Genomic DNA, 19559 nt, shown 5'->3' on the forward strand with positions numbered 1-19559 from the left:
ATTGATACCTGATGGCAAAGGAAAGCACAGCTTTCTCCAATGGAATTTCAGTGGGTGTGTCAAGCATATCCAGAGCAGGCCTTATTCCTAGGGATAGTTGGCCAACACAAACTAAACACAGTGCTATTTTAGTGGATTTTTTTTAGTTTTCATTTTTTGTCTTTTACCTATGTGTTTTGTTTTTTGTGATTTTTCTGGGGCTTTTGATTTCTTGGTTTTTATTGTTTTAGGGTCTTTTGCCTTTTAGAAAGAGAGTACATACAATTGGGTAAGTATAAAGGTTAGAAAAATGTGGGAAGTTTTTCGTAACTAGAAACATGATCAAAATATATTGTATGAAACATTGTTTGATACTACTAATAATAAAAATGATTGCATCATAATATATCAAACCATCATTGCAAAGAAGTCCCAAGTTCTCAGAACAACAATAAAAAGGCATTTCATCTCAATATTGGATGCATATTTTTTGTCTTAGTATGTTAATATCAGCAAACTAGAATAAAGACCTTTACTGAACTTCTTTTGTCAAATTAAGCAAGCTTTATTTTCTGCCAGACAGAGGTATTGCTCTAAAATGTGGTTAAAAAAATAACATAGAACAGAAGAGAGTGTAGGGTTTCTATAGTCCAAAACGTGCAAGGCAAGGGGGTTTTCAACAGCTGGGTTTTTCCAGATGAATTTTGGTTACTTTGGTTATATAAGAACTTGCTTGAACATTTCAAAATTATTTTCTAGAACATCTTATCTTCTCAGGGTACATTCATGACGGGAGACAGACTCTAAAGGGTAAGGAGCATTTTAAATTCAAGAAATGACTTGGCGTATTTTTATCCAACGATTTTTATTTTGTGTTCCTTATATCTCTTTCTCCCTTTTCCACCCCAATCCCATCCCAAACCCCAACCCCAGATAGGAGGGAAGGAAGGTTAATGAAGAGAGGGGGTGTAGTTGTCCTTAGCTGCTTTCTGCTGTTTAGGGTCTTCATGTTCCTTGGGGCATGTCCAATTTTTGTTTCCGAATATCTTTGACTTCTCATCACTGTGCATCAGAAGCAGCAACCAGGAGCATCAGAGGGAGGTACTCGCAGCTTCTTCTTTCTTTGATCCCCTAGTCTCTCTTTAGGTCCGGCTTTTATGCCCACTGACAAAGACCATGCCCCCTGCACAAGGTAGTTCACAGCTGACAAACACCATGATTGCTCTTAGGAGGCAGTTATCAGCCGTGACCAAACTGTAACAGCCCACATATCCCACACCTGGGATTAAAACAAAAACATGCTTACGTATAAACCAAAACTTCCACAACAATGAACTTGTTCTGACTTTATAAAAATGGCTTCTATCTTTAAGTTATGTTGGTCCATTAATAGTAAAAACAATATCTTCCCCAAAGGTATATATGACCGCCAATCTTGATAGTCTTCTTGACATATTTCGACAGAAGGAACCTCGTTTGAGGAACTGATTCCATCACATTTTTGTGGTACTGTCTATGGGGCATTATTAATGATTGATGCATGGTCACTCAGTCCTCTCTGACTGATGCTATTCACGGGAAGGAGAGTCTGGGCTGTATAATAAATATAAATGAGCAAGTTATGGAAAGCAATCCAGGATGCAATAGTCTCTATGGCCTGTGGTACATTTATACCTCCATGTTCTTGGCTTCTCTTAATGATGGAGGGTAAATAAACATTTTCCTCTCTAATCTTATTTTGGTCAGTATATTATTATAGCAATAAAACTAAACAAAATCACTATAGAAACTTTTTACTATCTTAAATAATGCTTTAATTTTTAATTGAGTTTTATTTAATATTTGTTTTGTTTTGTATTTTTAAATATTTAAGTGATTGTGAATTTTATACGTTGTATTTTGATCATAGTTATCCAAGACCCTTGTCCAAGATCCAGGCATCCAGTCTCCACTCCATGCTCACTACACTTTGCATCCTCATTTTTTTTTTTTTACCTTATTGAGTCTAATTAGTACTACCTATATATTATTGAATGAATGCCGTTTCAGTGGAGCATGTTAGACAAATCAGGGGACATATCCTTAAATAAACTAACTCGTGCATTTCCAGAAACTATCGGTTACTGACAGTTCCACAGATAGTGGTGGGATTTTGTATTCACTTACCCACCACATGCTAGGATTTTGTGTCTGGACCTTTTACAGATCTTGGACATAGGGTCACAAACTGCTGTGATTCATAAAAGCAGTTGCCTTTAAGGTACTAAAAACACTGGTTTCCTGTTGTCATCTATAGCCTCTACGCCCTGTAATCTTTTTACATTCTGTTTTCATAATAATCTTTGAGTCTTAACAGGAGATATGGTACAGCTATCCTTTTTAGGCCTGAGTACTCTGAAATCACATGTTCTTTGCACCTTAACCAGCTGTGAGTCTCCATGTTATTTTCTAAGTACTGAAAAAGAAGTTTCATTGACAAAGTTTGAGGAATGCTCTGATCAAAAAGTGTTGTGAGAAGTTGTTAGGGGTCAGTTTAATACACCATACTATTAGCAAAGTAATAGTAATAGGTTCTTCCTTATGGCCTATGACCAGGCATTGGTTCTTTGAACAATAACTGTGTTAGGTATGGGTTACATCTTGTGGAACAGGGCTCAAATGTAACCCAAAAGTGACAGTTTATTCCTGTGATATTCATGATACAATTATGACAGTGGCCATACATTTCTAGGTAGGTCATCATTGTAGCTTTCAAGGTTCACAAATGGATGATAGTGGTAAGAACTTTTTTATGTGAAATGTTATGTACAGTACCTTCTAGTTCTATGAAAACTAGCCAGTAGCGATAAAGCTTCCAAATCAATACAAGCATTATTTCTTCATGTTTTATGACTGAAGTATATGATGGCTATAGCATAAGGGAAAACACTCACATTCTGGAAAAGTGATTACTTAATTAGTACTGTGACTTCATACTAGTGCCACTACTAGTGAAATCAGGGGTGACCGTTTCTCAAAAAGCTAGAAATAGATCTAACACATGAACCAGTTACATCACCTGGTGTATATACCCAAAAGACTATATCATATTATAGAGATATTTGGGGATCAGGAGTGGGGGGAAGGAGGGCAAATAGCAACAGAGCCAACACAGAATCCCTAGAATCAGATTCTGGAGACCAGACCCAAATGTGCAATTTTAACTTTATTGTTCACGGTATAAGATTGGGCCCAGGGGTCCCGCTCAAACTATGGCACCAGCCAAGGACAATACAGGCCGTAAACTTCCAACCCCTACCCAGATCTACCCAATGGACAGGACATTCTCCACAGTTGAGTGGAGAGTGGGGTATGACTTTCACATGAACTCTGGTGCCCCATATTTGACCATGTCCCCTGGATGGGGAGACCTGGTGGCACTCAGAGGAAGGATAGCAGGCTACCAAGAAGAGACTTGATACCCTATGAGCATATACAGGGAGAGGAGGTTCTCCTCAGTCACAGTCATAGGGGAGGGGAGTAAGGAGGAAAGTGGGAGGGAGGGAGGAATGGGAGGATACAAGGGATGGGATAACCATTGAGATGTAACAAGAATAAGTTAATTAAAAAAAAAGACTTTAAAATGTTGACGGCTCAATCAGACCATCCCATACTAGTTTCAAGCACCAATAGCAATCAATCAACTTTGTGTAGCTATGAGCAATTGTGGCAGATGTGGGGTGTCACTTCAGGAGACTTCCATAAAAAAGGGTGAAACAGTCAACATCCTAGCCTTGAATCCATTTTGAGGTTTCACTAGTATGCTAGGAGTCCCTAGTAGATCAACACTGTGTGCAGTGGATCATGACTCACCGTTCTCTGCGAGCCTCCCTAAGGCTTATCTCAACAGTCACATAGAGATATTTGTTCATGCATATTCATTGTTGCTATATTCACAATATTAGGAAATAGAAAGAGCCCATACGTTTATGATTTGATGAATGGATAATGAAAATGGGGTAAATTTACATACTGAAATATTATTCAGTTGTTAATAAAAGTTGCACTGAAATTAGAAGGTAAATGGATGTAGCTGGAAACAGTCATTTTGAGTGAGGTCATTTAAACTCAGAGGAATTTCATGTGTTTTTTTTTTTTTTTTTTTTTTTTCTCATTTGTGGATGAGACATTTGAATTTTTAGATAAGTGGCTTCATTTAGAATTGCTACAAAGGTCAGACCATTAGTAAAGAGCCTTGGAAATTGATAGCTTTCAGAGAAAGATCACAAAAATGTTTTGGATTAAAGACCTCAGAGATGTTTCAAAGATATTTATATTACACTGACAATAAAAAAGCCGAAATTGGTAAAAATATAGGATTAAAATTGACTTGGCTCTCACTTTGAAATTTGGAAAAGATATTTATCTTTGAGAAAGAAGTAGTTTATTATTAGACTGCATCAGTTATGACAAAAGAAAATAATAGCTAGAAAATGTATGGTATTTTCAAACTAGTTTCATATTTGAAGCTGAATATTTCATCTTCCATAAATTTTTGTACTTTTAAAACCTTATATTCATTTTTATCACCAAGCCACACTCTCTGAAATGGTACATTTGTTAAAAAATTAGTTCATATCAAAAGGCTCTGTTAAAATTGTTTGAAAATAAAATTACTGCCTTCTACAATTCAAAACTGATTAAATAGCTTTGCCAAATGTGTATGTGCCAAGAGCCACCCTGTTAAGGGTGCTCACTAGCCATGTGGGTTGTCTAGGAGGTGATCCAGTATATGCAAGGTCTTGTACCAAGTGCAGCCCCAGAACTGCTTCCAGCTTCTGACATGCTCTCAGGAGCAATTGACTTGGGTATGTTCAGTAGGCATGAGAGATCTCTAGAGGTGATCCAGTATTTGCAAGGTCTGTATCATGATGTACCCTAGAACTGCTTCCAACCTCTGACTACTTTGTTAATTGTGCATTGCTGCATCTCTCTAAAATCTGGCAATAGAACCGGATATGGTGGTGTATGCCTTTAATCCCAGCACCCAGGGAAGCAGAGGCAGGTGGATCACTGTGAGTCTAAGGCCAGCTTGGTCTACAAAGTGAGTCCAGGACAGCCAGGACTACAAAGAGAAACCCAGTTTCAAAAATCCAAAAAGAAAAAAACGTGACATCGGTGTTAGTTTCTGGGTATTGACCAGCTCTGATTGAGCAAACTTCCTACAGGATCTTGTTGAAGATATATTGTTATTAACATGAATTAATCCCTGATTAATTTTAGATATTCTAAAACAATTTTAGAGAGTTTATGGCTGAAATAAATACATTTGTGGACCTCAAGATGCCTCACTAGCGATAGCCTTGTATCAGATTTGTGGCTTCAGATAAGCCCCCACTCCAGATGGCACCAGGAATCCTGGTATTTTCCCATAATCTTTAAACTAACCCTAACTCAAACCCTAACCCTAACCCCTAACCCCTAACCCTAACCCCAACCCTAACCCTAACCGTAACCCTAGCCCTAGCCCTAACCCTAACCCTAACCGTAACTCTAACCCTAACCCTAAACCCAAATGCTTTAAACTTCCCATGATCTCAAGTTGGAATGAAACTACCTAGAGATGTCTGAATTTACTCTGTTCCTTAGAATTAAAGACAGACAAAATTATTGTCCTGAACACATTATGAACTAAGAGATACCTGGATAATGTATAGGTCAGTCTTAATTGATAAGTCATACATTCTTATAAGTTTCAGACCCTACTAACATCAGACCCTGTCAACGTTCATCATTCTGAACTCACTATGAATTTATGTAATGGATACATAATTAAGAAATGGTTAGCTTTAAAACATGTAACCTGTTGTACTTTAGAATTCATTTGATTTTGTGATTAATTGTCTTTTGACTATGAGCTAATTCCCTTTTCTCAGAAGTATAAGTATGGTCACGAACAATAAATGGTGTTGAGATTGGGAAACTTCTGTTGAAGTCGAGATGCCTAATTTCACCCACTTTTTCTCTTAAATGTATGTGTGTGTGAGTGGTTTATTTTTTATCTCTTATTTCTTATTTCCCTGTAGATTCCCAAGTAAGATAGCAGACTCAGGGCTTTATCAACAGCCTTTTAGGATTAACAGGCCTAAGTTTACACTAGCTTACTGGAGATCTCTGCAAAAAGGCATATCTACAGATCAAAGACACTCCTTTTACAATGCCCTTGCAGTTTCTATCCAGAAGCTGCTTTTACAGCTTCACCCATAGGAAAATTGTGGTCATTTTAAGCTCTCCTCCTCACCTGCAGTATAACCAGTCCCTAGAGAAGAAACCTTGGGTTCCCTTCCCTCTTTCTTCTTTCAGTCCTGATCGGTTGCCCAAGCAACTGGAAGGGCATCCGTATCCAGCCTACCCTGGACCTCTTCAAAGCCACAACTGGCCATTAACATGTATGTTTAGCAATTCCTAGTGATAGTAGGGCTGGTGAAATATGGTCAATCATCTCAGAAACAGTAACTCTGGAGATGGTATCAAAGGATAACATACTGAGTCAAACAACATAGATTAGGTAATTGGGACTATTGGATTTAAAAGAATTAGCAATATAAATCTTGGTTAAATGAGATAAATAGCTTTCTAATTGAACATAAGGCCAACTAAACAGGAAGAAATCATATCTGGTATTAGAAACCTACCCAACTTTCCTCATACCAGGAAATTAGGCATCTCAGAAGAGAATCTACTATAGCCACTTTTCTAGACGAGCACAATTCATAACTATATTCTAAATCTTAAGCTTGTACTCACAGATATGTGTACTTCTTAGCCCTCATCAAAGAAGCTTCTCTTTGCCATAAATGAAAACCATTGCAGAAAACCACAAAAGGTGTCAGAGAAAGTATAAGATCTAGAATACCAGAAAGTTTCCTATGAGACCACCTCTCCTAGAAATAGTCACCGAAACAAATCCCAAACTAAAACAATGTCAATAAACATGGTAATGTGGAAAGGGAAAATCTCAAGGGTCTCAACCCTAGACAGCGAACTAACAGCAACTAGTGACTAATAAGAAAGAAAGCATTAACCTCTCAGACCTTAACAGTTTATCCATCAAGCCTTAAGCCATATACACACAAACCACAAAGATAAACTGAGCAGTTTGTGTGTGTGTGTGTGTGTGTGTAACAATAATAAGAAAGAAAAGAAGGATCTGAATTTCAGAGTGAAGGGGGACATGAGAGAGGATAGAGGGATTAAATGAAAAGGGAAGAGAGATATACTTAGATTTTAATTAAATTTATTAAAATTAAAAACAGTAATAGAATAACTCCACCCTGTGTGAAAAAATTAAAATATTTTAAGAGAAATTTCTAAACTTGCACTTTTATGGAGCAACTTCAAGGATGAAAAAAAATAAAAGAAAATAAAGCTGTTAGCCACATTGCTTCATATTCAAGATAACAATGACTTAACAAGATAACAATGACTTAAAGCACTAAACCTGACCATGTGGCTTTTAAGCTTTTGTGGCTACTTTGTGGTAGGGATACAAAGTAGGGATACAAAGAATTTGGAACTTTTTGATATAAAAGCATTTGAATGCTCTTAAACTGACATTAACAGGCTGTGATGGTGGGAGCTTGAAAGAGTGTTGAGAGAAATGCAGACACTGGAGACCAACTCAAGATGTTTCAAGGGAAAAAGACTCTTATCTATAATAAGGCTAAGGATAATTTGTGTGATATTTGGCCAAGAATCTGTCTTTACTCTGCCTTTGTCTCGTGAATCTGAGTGAAGGTGAGTTTAGAGATAATGAATTAACTTGATTTGTGAAGGAATTATATCTGGGCAAGCTGAAAGGTTAGGGAAAGCAGAGTGCAACAAAGCAGCTATGATTTTAACAGAGCAGCACCATTAAAGACAAAGATACTCTTTTCATAGGAGAATGTTTTCTAAGAGTCAGCACACAGAAGCTGATATAGTTACAGTCCATAGCTAGATTACTTTTCAGGACAATTACAGAATTTGGTGGCAATGTCTACATTTTCCTACCTTTAAGACATGAAAGATGCAAGATTAAGGTGGTCCTTAAGAGCAGCTGAATCCAAGCACTGTTCAAGTCCCTGAAAGAGGCTCTGAGAGGCCATTGCATGAAGTTATAAAAATAAAGTTTGAGTTACAGTGAAGACGCCAAGATATTGGAAATGCCAGAATGATGTGACATCTGACAAGGATTTCTGGAGGTGTGAAAGAGAAACAGTTTAAGTGTAAGCAGGAAGCTGTCTGTGCTGATGATGGGAGAAGTGGAAGGACTGGGAAACCCCAGCTGATTTCTCCATCAGAAGTCCCAGATTCTGAACACAGAAGTTGAAGGAATTGGTTTCTCTGCTTGGCTTTTGGCTTTCGATATAATCTTTTCTTGATATTGTCAGATAATTCCATCTTTTCTTGATATTGTCAGATAATTCCATTTGTGATATTCACATTATGCCATTATACATTGTAATCACAGACATTTTTATTTTATAGGAGTTCATGGATAGATTTTAGGTGTGATGGAGTTTTTATTTTAAAACAATGGGAACTTTTTAAGTTGGACTGTAGTTTACATTATGAAACACACGTAGAACTTTGGTGACAAAGTGTGGTATGTTATATCTAAAAAGTGATGTATCTGTGTGACAGGTTAACAATGAATGAAACTGTGATGGTTAGTGTAGTATACTTAACATCATATAGAATTACCTGGAAAGGAAATCTAAATGAAGGACAATCTACAGTAGTTTGTCAGTGAGCATGTTTAAGGGCATATATCATGATTATTATTCTTTGAGGTGAGAAGAACATCCTTTGTGATGGTACCAGTACCTAGGATGGGATCCTGGAATGTATGAGAGTGGGAAAAGCAAACTAAGCACTAGTGAACATGCACACAATAATTTCTTGATCTCTGTTTTTGACTCATTGTTCCTAGCTTTTTCTATTTCCTATTACACTTATGCCCCAACAATGGTGGACTATAGCCTGAACTTGTATGTGAAATAAACTTTCATTTACATTGTTTGGACAGGGTATTTATGTTATTTTATTAACTATTCAAGAAATAATTATCCTTTTTGGAAAAGTTCAATTCCAGTTTTTCATAGTCTATCTTACAAGACTCATGCGACGCACATATGGCTGCTTCATCTGGCAAGTTTGTCAGGAGCCACACTCCTCCAGGCTGATGCATAGGGTGCTGCTTGTCCCAGAGCACAATTTCACAAGTGTAGCACTGGCCCCTGCATGCTGCTTTTCATCAAGCCTCCTTCTCTAACAGGGGAATGTTTGTGCTCCTGTGAGACTTCATTCACAGTGAGGTGCCAGTTATTTTTTCAGAAGCTTTGATGATAAGAACAGGACATCTAATCTCAAGTCCCTAGGCAGTGTTGGATTCACCCTGACCTAGTCCTGTAGAGATTAAAAACAACCAAAAGAGCCTTCTGGATGTCAGAACAGCATCATTCTCTCCAGGGCCCAGGCTTGCTGGATGCTACTTGGAAGCCTTGCTGTTTGCCTTGCCTTTTTCCCTTCATGCCATGGGACTCTTGGCTGCTTGTATATTCTGAGTGCAAGATTTCAGAAAGTACAAGGTGGGGCTTGCTCTGGTCTTCCTTCAAGGGTAGGGCCTTTTCCAGCTTGACACACTCCTCCTTCTCCTCCTTCACAGAAGAGACCCTGAGTTTTTAGGAGATCATTTAGCCTGAAACCCTTAGCCACATGTCCAAGGCGTAGGGATCATACATGGAAGATAGGCTTCAGTCCCTTGAGTAGGTCACATAGGCTTGGATGAAGGACTTCAGGGCTTTCTTTTCCCAAGAGACCATCTTCTAAGTGGAGTGCATGTAATGTGTGATCATCAAACACTCTGCAATACTATGGCTTGTTCTCAGATTTCCAGGGGGACCGTGGCATGGGATTTCTAGTCTGCTTCCTCTTAAAACAATCCCTCCCTCTGTTTCCTTTTAAAACAATCATCCTTTGGCAGGATAGCCAAAATGTCTTCCATCTAGATCTCAGAAATGCTAATTTTGATACACCAACTAGTTGACATGTTCTGCCTCTGAAGGAGCCAAATGAGCAGGCTGCTCCCAGAACATCCAGTTCCTCCAATTTGGTGAGTATATTCTGCAGGGGAAGGTGGAGTGCTATACTGAACAATCCAGATGACTTGTGTGAGATCCATGCCTCAAACAACAACAACCATACACTTCTGAAGGATGAAGACTGCGAGGCAGATGAGGCTCAACTTTCAGGGAACCAATACCACATGCTGTTGGAGACTCTGGGAAGGCCAAAGCTGTCACTAGCAGCTTCCTTAGGATTGGACTGGTCCCAGCTTTTGCCCAGGACAGAGATACTGACTGGAATGTGCAAACTGTATCTTGTTACACCTTCTGTGAGTGTAGCTGACAGAAAACATTCTGCCATTTCAGATACTCAGCATTTAGAGCATTCAGATACACCATGATCTCCTTTTCAAAACCCAAATCCAAGATCCTGTCTGCTTCATTCACATCCAGCCACCATATTCAGTTAAAGTGAATGTACTTTGTGGATATTATATGATTTAGGAGTTGACATAGGGATATTTATGGCTTTGCAGAGCCTAGCATTCTTCCAATTTCTTCTTCTCTCTGCCTATCCACACTCCAGGAAAAATCCAGGTGAATGGCTTAAGCAGCTTCTGAGCAGTGTCAAGGCTTTTCAGAGCCAAATCTTTATTTTTTATTTATTTTTATTTTTTATTAAATTATTCTTGTTACATCTCAATGGTTATCCCATCCCTTGTATCCTCCCATTCTTTCCTCCCTCCCATTTTCCCAATATTCCCCTCCCCTATGACTGTTCCTGAGGGGGATTACCTCACCCTGTATATGCTCATAGGGTATCAAGTCTCTTCTTGGTAACGTGTTGTCCTTCCTCTGAGTTCCCCCAGGTCTCCCCCTCCAGGGGACATGGTCAAATGTGAGGCACCAGACTATGTGAGAAAGTCATATCCCAATCTCCACTCAACTGTGGAAAATGTTCTGACCATTGGCTAGATTTCGGTAGAGGTTTAAAGTTTATGGCCTGTATTATCCTTGACTGGTACCTTAGTTTGAGCGGGACACCTGGGCCCAAATCTGCTTATCATAATGTTCTACTTGTAGGTTTCTAGGACCCTCTGGATCCTTCTACTGTGCTATTCTCCCATGCTTCTCTCATCTAGAGTCCCAATAGGATGCCCTCCCCTCTGTCCCACTTTCCTGGTAAATGAAGGCTTTCGTGGGACATGCCCCTTGGGCTAGTATGCAGATAAAAGTGAGTATATACCATTTGATTCTTTCTGCTTCTGGGTTAACTCATTCATTATGATCATTTCTAGCTCAATCCATTTATCCACAAATTTCGGGAATTCCTTGTTTTTAATAGCTGAGTAGTATTTCATAGTGTATATGTACCACAGTTTCTTTATCCATTCTTCTACTGAGGGACACTTAGGCTGTTTCCATGTTCTGGCTATTATGAATAAGGCTGCTATGAACATGGTTGAGCAAATTTTCTTGTTGTGTGCTGGACCATTTTCTAGGTATATTCCAAGGAGTGGAATAGCGGGGTCTTGAGGAAGCCCTATTCCCATTTTTCTGAGATAGCACCAGATAGATTTCCAACGTGGCTGTACTAGTTTGCATTCCCACAAGCAATGAAGGAGTGTTCCTCTCTCCCCACATCCTCGCCAGCATGTGGTGTCGCTTGGATTTTTGATCTTAGCCATTCTGATGGGTGTAAGATGGAATCTCAGAGTTGTTTTGATTTGCATTTCCCTGATGACTAAGGAGGTTGAGCATTTCTTTAAGTGTTTCTCAGCCATTTGATATTCCTCTGTTGAGAATTCTCTGTTTAGTTCCAAGCCCCATTTCTCAATTGGGTTATTTGGTTTGGTGGTGTTTAATTTCTTGAGTTCCTTATATATTTTGGATATTAGACCTTTGTCAGATGTAGGGTTGGTGAAGATCTTTTACCAGTCTGTCGGCTGTCGCTTTGTTCTCTTGACAGTGTCTCCTGCCTTACAGAAGCTTCTCAGCCTCATGAGGTCCCATTTATTAATGGTTGACAATAACGTCTGGGCTGTTGATATTCTGTTCAGGAAGTTTTCTCCTGTGCCAATATGTTCTAGGCTCCTCCCCAATTTTATTTCTACCTGACTTAGTGTCTCTGGTTTTATGTTGAGGTCTTTAATCCACTTGGATTTGAGTTTTGTCCAAGGTGACAAATATGGGTCCAGTTCCATTTTTTTACACATAGACCTCCAGTTAGACCAGCACCATTTGTTGAAGATGCTATCCTTTTGCCATTGAATCGATTTGGCTTCATTGTCAAAAATCAAGTGACCATATGTGTGTGGATTCATATCTGGGTCTTCGATTCGATTCTACTGATCAGCCAGCCTGTTGCTGTGCCACTACCATGCTGTTTTAATTACTATTGCTTTATTGTACAGTTTGAGATCAGGTATGGAGATTCCTCTGGAGGACCTTTTATCATACAAGAGTGTACTAGCTATTCTGGTTTTTTTGTTTTTCCATATAAAGTTCAGAATTGAACTTTCAATTTCTTTAAAAAATTGTGTAGGTATTTTGATAGGGATTGCATTGAATCTGTAGATTGCTTTTGGTAGGATGGCCATTTTTACTATGTTAATTCTCCTGATCCATGAGCAAGGAAGATCGTTCCATCTAATCTTTTTTTTCAAAGATTTGAAATTTTTTTCAAACAAGTCCATCTCTTGCTTAGTTAGAGTAACTCATAAATATTTTATATTGCTTGTGCCTAATGTGAAGGGTGTGGCTTTCCTAATTTCTTCCTCTGCAAGCTTGTCATCTGTGTATAGGAAGGCTACAGATTTTTTTTGAGTTAATTTTGTATCCAGCCAATTTGCTGAAAGTGTTTATCAGCTGTAGGAGTTCTCTGGTGGAATTTTGAGGGTCACTTATGTACACTATCAAATCATCCGCAAATAGGGAAAATTAGACTTCCTCCTTTCCCATTTGGATACCCTTAATCTCCTTTTGTTGTCTTATTGCTCTGGCTAGAACTTCGAGTACTATATTGAAGAGATACTGAGAGATTGGGCAGCCTTGCCTTGTTCCAGATTTTAGAGGAATTTCCTTGGGTATCTCACCATTTACTTTGATTTTGGCTATTGGCTTGCTGTATATAGCCTTTATTTTGTTCAGGAAAGTGCCTTGTATCCCTGATCTCTCTAAAACTTTAACATGAATGGGTGTTGGATTTTATCAAATTCTTTCTCTGCATCTAAAGAGATGATCATGTGGTTTTTTATTTTCAGTTTGTTTATATGGTGGATTACTTTGATGGATTTCCGCATATTATACCATCCCTGCATGCCTGGAATGAAGCCTACTTGGTCATGATGAATGGTATCTTTGATGTGTTCCTGTATTAGTTTTGCCAGTATTTTATTTAGTATTTTTGCATCAATGTTCATAAGAGAAATTGGTCTGAAATTCTCTTTCTTTGTTGAGACTTTGTGAAGTTTAGGTATCAATGTGACTATGGCCTCATAGAATGAATTTGGTAATGTCCCATCCATTTCTATATTTCAGAGTAGCTTGAAGAGTATCGGCATTAGCTCGCCCTTGAAGGTCTGGTACAATTCTGCACAGAAACCATCTGGGCCTGGGCTTTTTTTTGGTTGGGAGATTAACAATGATTGCTTCTATTTCTGTAGGGGAAATGGGACTATTTAGCTTGTTTATCTATTTTTCACTCAACTTTGGCAAGTGAAAATGGCTTCCATTTCTCTTAGATTTTATGGCATATATACCTTCAAAGTAGGATCTTTTGATTCTTTGAATTTCTTCAGTGTCTGTTGTTATGTCTCCCTTTTCATTTCTGATTTTGTTGATTTCAATACTGTGTCTCTGCCTTTTAGTTAGTTTGGGTAAAGGTCTGTCTAGCTTGTTGATTTTCTCAAAGAACCAGCTCTTGGTTTTGTTGATTCTTTGGACTGTTTTCTTAGTTTCTAGTTCGTTAATTTCAGCTCTGAGTTTGGTTATTTCCAGGCATCTACTCCTCTTGGGTGTTTCTGCTTCTTTTTTTCCTAGGGCTTCCAGTTGTGTCATTAAGATGCATATGTGCGATGTTTCCAATTTCTTTTTAAAGGTGGCACTTAGTGCTATGAATTATCCTCTTAGCACTGCTTTCAAGGTATCCCACAAATTTGGGTACATTGTTCCTTCATTTTCATTGAATTTCAGAAACTACTTGATTTCTTTCTTTATTTCTTCCCTGACCCAGGTGTCATTTAGCAGATAGTTGTTTAGTTTCTATGTACGTATAGGCTTTTTGTTATTTCTGTTGTTGTTGAATTGCAGCCTAAGAGCATGGTGATCTGATAGGATACAAGGTAGTATTTCAATCCTCTTGTATCTATTGAGGCTTGCTTTGTGACCTACGATGTGATCAATTTTGGAGAAGGATCCATGGGGTGAAGAGACGAAGGTATATTCTTTCTTGTTTGGGTAAATGGTTCCATAGATATCTGTTAGATCCATTTGTCCCATGGCATTGGTTAATGATGTTATTTCTCGGCTTAGTTTCTGTTTCAATGACTTATCCTTCAGTGAGAGTGGGGTGTTGAAGACTCCCTCTATTATTGTGTGCGAATCGATGTGTGGTTTAAGCTTTTTTAGGAGATCTTTTACAAATGTGGGTGCCCTTGTATAGCGAGCATAGATGTTCAGAATTGTGATGTCTTCTTGGTTGACTTTACCTTTTATGAGTATGAAGTGTCCTTCCTCATCCTTTTTGATTAATTTTGGTTGAATGTCTATTTTGTTTGATATTAAAATGGCTATGCCTGCTTGCTTCTTGTGACCATTTTCTTGGAATATTTTTTCCAACCTTTTACCCTGAGGTAATGCCTATTGTTATGGGTGAGATGTGTTTCTTGAATGCAGAAGAATGTTGGATCTTGTTTAGGCACCCATTCAGTTAGTTGTGTCTTTTTATTGGAGAATTGAGACCATTGATGTTGAGAGATATTAATGACCTGTGACTGTTAAGAGTCTTAATTTTGATGTTGTTTCCAGTCGAGCGTTTATGTAGTTGTGTTTTTGCCATGGGATAATTATCTATTTCCTGAGTAGTTTTGGTTGTAGTTTGACCCTTTGGGATGGAATTTTCCTTCTAGTACCTTCTGTAAAGCTGGATTTGTGGATAGGTACTGTTTGAATTTGTTTTTGTCATGGAATATTTTGTTTTCTCCATCAACTGTTATTGATAGTTTTGCTGGGTAAAGTAGTCTGGCCTGGCATCTGTGGTTTCTTAGGGTTTGCAGGATCTCTGTCCAGGCCATTCTGGCTTTTATGGTCTCTGCTGAGAAGTCGGGTGTAATTCTGATAGGTTTACCATTAAATGTTATTTGGCCCTTTTCCCTTGCAGCTTTTAATATTTTTCTTTGTTCTGCATGTTTTGTGTTTTGATTATTATGTGGCGGGCAGTTTTTCTTTTCTGGTCAATTCTATTTGGTGTTCTGTAGGCCTCTTGTATGTTTATAGGCATCTCTTTCTTTATATTGGGGAAATTTTCTTCTATGATTTTGTTGAGAATAGTTTCTGGGCCTTGGAGTCTGATATCTTCTCTTTCTTCAATGCCTATTATACTCAAATTTCTTCTTTTCATGGTGTCCTTAATTTCTTGGATGTTTTGTGTCAGGAGTTTTACAGATTTGGCATTTTCTTTAATGGTTGCTTTAAGATCTGTGATTGTAACTTCTAGACCTGAGATTCGTTCTTCCATCTCTTGGATTCTGTTAGAAAAGCTCACCTCTGTGTTGCTCGCCTTCTTCTCTGAGGTCTCACGTTCTCGTTTTTGTACTGTCTGTGTTTATCATTGAATCTATTTTCATTTTCAGATCTTGGACTGATCTTTTGATTTCTTTCATCAGATTTTTTGTATATTCCTGAGTTTCTTCCGTTGCCACTTCATAGGTCTTTGGAGCTTGAACCGTTTTATTTAATTCTTTCATCTGGTTGTTTGCATTTTCCTGCAATTTTTCCAGTTCCACTCTATGTGCTTCTTTTATGTCCTTCACCTGTTTGCCTGCGTTTTCCTGCATTTGATTATGAATTTTATTTGTTTCCTCCATTATCATCCTCATTACCAAGGATTCGAGGTCACTTTCCTTTGTTTTCCTTGTATTTGAGTTCTCTGGGTTGTTCTCTTTGGGATAGCTGGAAACTGGAGATGCCATGTTTTTTTGGGTTTTTTTGCGTATGCTTTTACACTGTCCTTTAGACATCTTGCCATCTCTGTTTTTGTTGGGTAGCTTCCACAGTTGGATGAAGAGGGTCTGATTATAGATTCACTTGTTTTCTCATGATTTCCGTAGGCTGGAAACTCTGATGCCTCACTGGTGTGGATGGCAAGAGGTTAGCCCTGTCGTTTTGGGCTCTCACAGCCAGTTATCCTCACCTCCCCTGTGCTGTGGGTCCTGCAATTGTTTTGGGTCTCTGAATGAGCATTGGGTCAGGCCAAGGTATCCACAGCCTCCTGGTTCCCCTACCAAGTCCTCCCAGGGATACTGGGCCCTAACCACGGGCCGAACTCAGCTAGATTCTCAGGGCCTGAACCGTCTGCCGAATTCAGCTAGGGATTCTGGGCTCAAAACGCACACAGGCTCCAGCCAGAATTTTTGGGCTGGGACTGTGCACCATGCTCAGCTAGGGGCTTTTGGCCCAAAGTTTGTGCTGTGGTCAGTTATTGACTCAGGGCCCAAACTGTCTGCCAAGCTCCGCCAGGAATTCTGGATTCAAACAGCACACTGTGTCCAACCAGAGTTTTAGAGCCAGGACTGTGCCAAAAGCTCAGCTAGAGTTTCTGGGCCCAATCTGTCTGCCAAATACAGTTAGGGACTCTGGCCCCAAACTGCAGGCCGAGCTCCACCCGAGTCTTCGGGGTGGATTTGTGCACCGAGCTCAACCAGGGACTCTGGAGTCACACTGCGTGCTGAGATCGGCCTGGGACTCTGGGCCTAAACTGCGTGGATAGTCCAGCCAGAGTCTTAGGGCCACCAAGCCTGTGCGCAAATCTCAGCTAGAGTCTCTGGGCCCAAACTGCCTGGCAAGTCCAGCTAGGGATTCTGGGCTGAATTTGTGTGCTGACCTCAGCCTGCATCAGCACCCCAGAAATGCCTGCTGAGCTGAGCTAGTGTCTAGGGTAGAACTGCTCGCTGAGTTGAACTTGTGCCTCCAGTGGAACTGAGTGCTCCGCCCTGCCTGCGTCACAGCAGGAGAACTGCGGCTGCGCTGAGCTAGTGCCTAGGGAGGTACTGAGTGCTCTGCTCAGCCTGTGTTATAGCAGGAGAACTGCGGCTGCGCTGAGCTAGTGCCTCCCGTGGAACTGAGCGCTCCGCCTGCATGTGTCACAGCAGGAGAACTGCGGCTGCGCTGAGCTAGCGCCTAGGGTGGAACTGAGCACTCCGCCCAGCCTGCATCACAGCAGGGGAGCTGAGGGTGAGTTGAGCTAGTGCCTCAGTCAGAATTGCTTGCTGAGCTGAGCCACTGTCTCCACGACACTGCGCACTGAGCTGAACCCGGGACTCTGGGGCTGAACTGTCCGCCAAGTCCAGTTTGGGTCTCAAGGCACCATGCAACCCAAATCCTGTCCAGAGTCCCCTCTCTTGCAGCAACTCCCACCGGCCACCACACCAATCGCCTCCACCAGAAGGCTCTGAGCTGCAAACCTCAGCCGCCGCCCCTGCTGACGCTGGTGCCGCTGCTGCTGCTGCTGCCTCTGTGCCTACTGCTCCGATCTGAGAAAATCTGCGCTCCTCCTGTGTGCAGGGGCACGCAGGTCCTCCGCACCCTGGTCCCTCTGAACCGTGGAGCACTCCTGATGCCGTGGTGTGGGGACATTTGTGTTCCTGACTCAGAAATCTGTGCAATTCCCTGAATTGTTCACTGGAGCTTCCAAACACATTCCACACTGCTTGCTGCCATCTTGGATCTCGTACATTCAGAATTTTAGACTCACCAAGTTATGAAAGGTGCTTTCTTCAAGGCTGCCAAATACAAATAGCCAAAACACTATGAATGCAACATTTATATAATTCCTGATTGTGTAATGGTTCTTTTTGCTATAGGTAGTTTATTGTATATATATATATATATATATATATATATATATATATATATATATATATATATACATATATATATATATGTGTGTGTGTGTGTGTGTGTGTGTGTAATAATATAAATGTATATGTAAAAAAATGTTTAATTAATACAAAGAAAAATTTTTTTAAAGTTCTTTTTTGTAAAAGCCATTCTTAACATTTTCTTTCATGGTGAAATCTGTGAATCCCCACTTAGCCTGGGTCAGAGCTCTAATGCTTAGAATAACTCTTTATGTCAGGAGCCGACATTCGCCATTGCAAGATGGCACCGGTTTCCGGGTTCTTCTTGAACTCAGCAGTGGTAAAACAACTCTTATGCGCATGCATGAATCCCGCCAAAAGCCATGCTAATGAAACTTTGAGACACAAACCAATCGAATCTACACACGCCTCCCTTTGCTCTATATAAGCGGCGCCAGTTCTGTGCTCTGGGTCTTCCGTTCTTAGCTGTCAGCTGCGCAGCCAGGCATCATGATGTATCCCCAATAAAGCGTGCTTCAGAAGGATCCTGTTGTGGCGTCTTCCTTGCTGGCGAGGCGGGCGCTATAAGTGGTTCCGAAACCCGGAACCTGAATTAACACCAACGAGGCACCAGCGGAGACCCCTCTTTGAGGAGGATTCAGAACTGACATGCGGGAAGGATTGGATCTGACTTTCTACTGAAAGGTATGCTCGTTGCAGGTGTGCATCCTCTCCTTAATGCTTTCATTTTCGTTTGTCTGGTCATCGTTGTTCTTATAATTTGCCTTTGTCTGAATTGTCATCGTCCAGGGCACGAGTTTGTCTGTGGGGAGCCATAGAATTGCTGTAAGTCACGGGTAGGATGATAACCGTGCTGGCCGCCCGCTCTTGTAGATAAAAGAGAAACATGGGCAACTCCTCATCAAAGACATTGGTGCAAGCTTTGAAGGAGCTCCTCAAAGAGAAGAAGTTAACAATTCCAGAACAGACCTTAAAGGGGTTTATAAAAGAAGCCGATCGAGTGGCTCCTTGGTTTATAGTTTCGGGATCGTTGACTATACCATGTTGGGATAAACTGGGATGAGGCTTAGCACGAGAAAAGGAACAAGGTACCTTGGGCCCAGGTGCCTATCCTATATGGAAACTGATAAAGGCATGTTTAGAAGACAAAAGATGTGGAGAAAGAATAAAGGAAGGACAGAAATTATTAATAGAGTATCAAGAGAGCATGTCAGAATCAGATAGAAAGGGGGAAAAGTCTAGACATAAAAAGATAAAAAAGGGTAAATTAAAAAAGGAAGAAAAAGATCAGGTGATTCCAGAAAAAGGGAAGAGGAAAGAAAAGAGTCTGTATCCTTTATTAACAGAATTCACAGATCTTCAGGTGACAGAATCTGAGTCCAGTTCTTCTGAG

The 19559-nt window shown here is 40.0% G+C and overlaps 1 pseudogene; it reads right to left on the reverse strand.

The window, feature by feature from the left end:
* Positions 1–9458: 9458 nt before the first annotated feature.
* On the reverse strand, positions 9459–19054 carry LOC127185336 (probable ATP-dependent RNA helicase DDX31; annotated as a pseudogene).
* Positions 19055–19559: the final 505 nt, after the last annotated feature.

This window comes from Acomys russatus, chromosome X (assembly GCF_903995435.1).
Source record: "Acomys russatus chromosome X, mAcoRus1.1, whole genome shotgun sequence".
NCBI classification, from domain to species: Eukaryota; Metazoa; Chordata; class Mammalia; order Rodentia; family Muridae; genus Acomys; species Acomys russatus.